This window comes from Tupaia chinensis, unplaced genomic scaffold (assembly GCF_000334495.1).
Source record: "Tupaia chinensis unplaced genomic scaffold, TupChi_1.0 Scaffold000255_1, whole genome shotgun sequence".
NCBI classification, from domain to species: domain Eukaryota; kingdom Metazoa; phylum Chordata; class Mammalia; order Scandentia; family Tupaiidae; genus Tupaia; species Tupaia belangeri.
In genome coordinates this window covers 2268522-2273895 of record NW_006159735.1, presented here as the reverse complement: position 1 = coordinate 2273895, position 5374 = coordinate 2268522, and the positions used below count along the sequence as shown (strand labels likewise).

At 44.6% G+C, this 5374-nt stretch overlaps 1 long non-coding RNA gene across 1 annotated transcript in view; it reads right to left on the bottom strand.

Moving 5' to 3' along the window:
- Positions 1-259: 259 nt before the first annotated feature.
- The window catches only part of LOC102493369 (uncharacterized), an 11998-nt gene continuing 6883 nt past the window's right edge, over positions 260-5374 (bottom strand). The window contains exon 3 of the long non-coding RNA XR_334644.1: positions 260-289. This is a non-coding gene — a long non-coding RNA (uncharacterized LOC102493369). The remainder of the gene's footprint in view (positions 290-5374) is intronic.

Genomic DNA, 5374 nt, shown 5'->3' with positions numbered 1-5374 from the left:
CCAGGCTGTGTCAGAAGACGATGGCCCCCGTCGCTAGCTAGCGTGGGGCCTGCAGTGATGCGGTGGTGGAGCCCTCGCCCTGGAGCGCAGGAGTCAGAGCCTCCTGATGAGAACCTGCGCCTTGTCTGGTGCAGACTGCTCCAGCTCCCGTGGCTTTCAGAGCACACCTGTGCTGTGGGAGGGTCTGCGTTCAAACCCCTTATGTGGTGACAGCAACAGGGTGGGGAAACTTGGAGAAACCGGGCTGTGGCACCTGATCTGTGTGTGCTGGCATCTTAGGTAATAAAACCTCACATTCGGAAAAAAAAAAAAAAAAAAATTTTAATGACTGAGTGTCAGTTATCTTAAAGACACAGAAGTAAAAACAGGAAACCACTAGTACTAGATGGCTTAAACATCATTTAAAAAATCATATTTATGCTTTTTTTTTTTTTTTTTTTTTTACTATAATAGGGCGCGTGCGCTTGCCAGACAGAGACAGACAGAGAGACAGAAAGCGAGAAATCACGCCCAGGGGGGATGGCCACATCGCAATCCCTTCTCCTCCATTCTCCTCTTGGGATCTTGGGCATGCACGCACAACTACTCGGCATGAGTTTTAAGTCACCGGGTCCAGGACTCAAACCACAGTCGACTACATGGGAGTCCAGCAACATAGCCATTATGCTAACTGCTGGTCCTCATATTTATGCTTTTAATTGGCTTTGTATAATCCCACTTTACAAAAGAGCAAAAGTAAACTTTGGTCATATCTATGTTAATGATTTTACATTTCGATATTGTTCTAGAAGAATGTCACTTTTTTGGGGGGGGGGAGAGGTTTTTGCTATAGGGCGCATGCCATCACCAGAAAGACAGAGATAGACAGAGAGACAGCGAGAAATCACCCCTCCCACAGGGGATGGCCATGCTGCAAATCCTTCTCCTCCATTCTCCTCTTGGGATCCTGGGCACGCTCACACACGTGCCCGGCATGAGTTCTAAGGCACCAGGTCCGGGATGCGAACCACGGTCTACTACATGGGAGTGCAGCGACATAGCCATTACGCTAACTGCTGGTTCCCTGTAATACAGTGCTAAACTGCTTCCAAAACTTGAATTTGAAGTAGAGCAACTCTGAACATTTTAGAGGTTTTTGCTATAGGGCACATGCGCTTGCCAGACAGACAGAGAGACAGAAGTGAGAAATCACCCCCCCAGGGGGAGATGACCACGCTGCAATGCAATCCCTTCTCCTCCATTCTCCTCACGGGATCTTGGGCACGCACGCACATGCACCCAGCATGAGTTTAAGCCACCGGGTCCAGGACTCGAACCACGGTCAACTACATGGGAGTCCAGCAACATAGTCATTACGCTAACTGCTGGTCCCTTTAGGCAGCACTTCTGAGGTCCAGAAGCAATTGAACTAAGGATAAGAAAGTCAGCCAGTCTGCATGGCATGGCTCTCCAGTACCCCTCTCTGACCCTGTTTCTGGGACTTCTCTCCTCACCTCCATGCTATCCAGTAATGTTAAAGACTGACAGCAGAGGCCAACAGAACCCTGTGCTGTTGCCCCCTTGCTATAGAGTGTTCCTAACTTAAGTGGACATATTTCAGGGTAGAGGTGTCATTTATTTGATCTGTGTAGAAGGTAAGAAGTAATTCGATTCCAAGACAATTCATGTCCCACAAAAGCAGTCTTCCCAGTTTCTCAGGATTAATTATTATACACAGTCCTCCTGATTCTGCCACAAAAAAAGAGATTCCACTGACCTGCTTCTGTTCCTTATATTAGCTTAGTGGGTATTCTGTATTCAGGCTTCATCTATGGTTGCAAATTCACCTTATTGTTATTTTTTATTTTTTTTAGGTTTTTGTGATAGGGTACATGTGCTCTCTGAAAAGAGAAAAAGGGATTGTACTCCCTAGGGCTGTACAATCCCTTTTTCTCCATTCTCCTCTTGGGATTTTGAGCATGCATGCACACATGCCCAGAGTGATTTTCAAGCTACCAGCCCAGGGTTTGAGCCTTGGCTAGCCATGTGGGAGTCCAATGCCTTAACCATCATGCTACCTGTTGCCCCCCCCACACACACACCCTTATTGTTTTAAAGCAGTATTTTGGATTTTGAAATTAATTTTATAGGGCTATGTAGCCTTTAGGGCAATTTCTCTTCCCATTAAAATACAAGGACCGGAGACCGGCAGGTGATGTGGTGGCTAAGGGCACTAGACTCCCACATGGCCAACTACAGTTTGATTCCCAGACCTGGTGACTTGCTTTCTCACTTTCTTTCTCTTTCTCTCTCTCTCTCTCTCGCTCGCTCGCTCTCGCTCTCACTCTCTCCCCAAACATAAATGAATGAATGAATCAATCAATCAAGTTAATAAAATAATTCTTTTTTTAAAAAAAGTACAGGGACCATATTCTGGTTTTTATTTTATGGTTCAAAAGTGTACAGATCTAAGAAGTGTCTATGACTCCAGCACTTGCTCACTACTCCGTGAATTTTTGGAAGTCATGAAGTACCCTTTGGGCAGCAGGTTAGAGAAGTATTGCATAGTCAGAGGAAGTACTCCTGTGTTCCTCATGGTCAATAGTATCTGTGTTTGTATTAGCCAAAAGCATGGACCTGCATGTACTTATCAGTCCTCCCTTGCTAATCTCTAAAGCTGAAATTTCTTATTAGGCCACAAGGTGGCAGATTAATTGCAGGAGAAAAAAAAATTAGTACAAAAGCAATAGAGAAATTTTTTCAGCTGTAGTGAAATAAAAAAGTAGTATTTCCTCTGACTAGAAGATATATTTGCTAAAAGTCTCAATGATTTTAAAGCATTAAATGTTTCAGTGTTCCTTTGGGAGAAAAAAATATATCTCTATTTTCTAATAATCTTGAACATACAGTTTACTCAATTCCTACCTGGCAAAGGCCTCTCATGGAAGCCCCAGATACGACTCCAAGGACTCAAGAATTTTTCACCTTCTGCCCTTGTGAATCAATCAAATGCTTTCCTGCTGGCATTTTCCTTTCTCATGCCCCTGAGCACTGTCATTGCATCATGCCCACCTTGGCTGAGACTGAATAACGCACTTTGTAATTTCCTGGACCACTCCAACTGCTCCTAACTGACCTCTGTTCCTCCAGCCTCTCCCCCTTTTAACCTACTGTCACCAGAGTTGGCTAGCTGGATGACAGAACTGACCACATCACTTTCCTACTTAAAAGCCCACTGCACTGGCTGTGGGGTCAAATGCAAACCCCAAAGCATGGTACACAGATCCTCTCTAACCCACCCAACAACACACATGTGCACAAATGCACACACATTGATTCAACAACACCAACTTTTTTTCCATATCTCTGAGTTTGCACACTGTCCCCTCTATCTCGAATGCTCTTTCCTGTCTGTACCTAGCAAACACCCAGACCCATACCTAGCTTGATGCTATCAGGTGAAACTGTGCTGTTCCTGCCTATCTACCTTAAGTACTCTGTGCCAGACCTCCTTGCACTGAACTCATCCCGTTGGCATACAGATAATAGACTTTCACATGTCTGTCTTTCCCACTAAAGGAATCTCTGCAAATGGAATGGAATGAGTGGTGAGGAGGGGGTCATTTCCAAGTAAAATTTTGGAAATTAACAAGGAAGGAATTACAGTATCTTGTCTGATACACAGAATAGTCACCCACAAGTCTGTAAAGGAATGGAGGGAAATGATGGTTTTGGGTGTGGAGAGTCATTGGTTGGACAAATATTACTGTTTCCTTCCTGCAGGGTGACATTGGGCCAGGAAGGGTGAGCAGAATGGCTTTAGATCAGCCAGAGAGTCCTAGGATTGAGGAAGAGGGAAAGCCATAGAGGCCAGTTCCTTGTACTCTATTTGGCAAAGAAATATGAGGCTGAATCTGTTCCAGAACAGTGATGCTCCTCCTCACATTTTTTTTTTCTTTTTCAGAGAGATTTTTTCTCCCCTTATAGGGCATGTGCCCTTGCCAGAGGGATAGAGAGAGACAGAGACAGAAACAGAAAGCAAGAAATCACTCCCAAGGGGGTATGGCCACACCACAATCCCTTTTCCTCCATCCTCCTCTCAGATTTTGGGCACATGCACACACATACTGGCATGAGTTTTAAGTTGCCGGGTCTGGGACTTGAACTGTGGTCGACTATGTGGGAGTCCACATTTTCTACATGCTCCTGATTTCTTACTGTCTGCCTTGGTCCCACCAAGATGCAATAGATACTCTCCTGTGTCTTTACATTTAATTAGATAGGAAGGTTTTTGAGCACCGTAACAACTGTCATTCATTACTACTTGAACTTATTACAGGAATATTTTGGAATATAAGAGGGCAAAGCTGGACAAATATGCTGAGTTCAATGACTTGTCCTTAAAATAGCAAGTATATGCTACTCTGGGCCACCACCTTGTGTGTGATCATCAGTGGGGAATATGGTTGGTTGCATGATCACTGTCACTTTTTTTTTTTTTTTGGAGAGGTTTTTGCTATAGGAGGTGTGCGCTTGCTAGACAGACAGACAGAGAGACAGAAAGCAAGAAATCACCCCCCAGGGGGGATGGCCACGCTACAATCCCTTCTCCTCTCGGGATCCTGGGCACGCACGCACATGTGCCTGGCGTGAGTTTAAGCCACCGAGTCAGGGACTCGAACCACGGTTGACTACGTGGGAGTCCAGCGACGTAGCCATTACACTAACTTCCGGTCCCCACCACTGTTACATTTTCAATGAAAGAAAAACATCAAAAACTAAATAATCAGACCAGTTGCAGCAGCACGCAGGTAGCAGCACTGCTTGGGAGGCTGGAAGCCACATGATCCCAGGTTTGGTTCCTAGACCAGCCTGAAACACATTGAGCATGATTGCATACACTTGTAATCTTGGCTGATAGGCTGGGGCAGAAGCATCATGACACGACAAGTCCTTGTCAAGAATGCCTGTCTCAGGCCCTCCCCATGGCTTAGTGGTTAAGGGAGCTGAATGCCACATGGATTGACTGTGTGGTTCAAATCCCAGCCCCAGCAGCTTTCTATAACATCCCAAGAAGGTATGCATATATGCCCAATTCCTGACAGGATAGAGAAATGGAAGAAAAGGGATTACAGCATGAACACGCCCCATCGGCAGTGCTTTTTCTCTCTCCTTCTCTCTGTGTCCCTCAGGCAAGTCTCTCAAGCCTTCTTTTATTTTTTAAATTTTTATTTATTGTTGATATTTTATACATTCAATTGCTAATTTTAAACATAAAATATACCTCAGACCAGTCCAGTTGAGAATACTATACATAACATCAATAAGTAATAAACCATTACTATGTCCCACAAATGTCTTGTCTCTCTATTCCCCCCTAATTTTCTTTACTGTT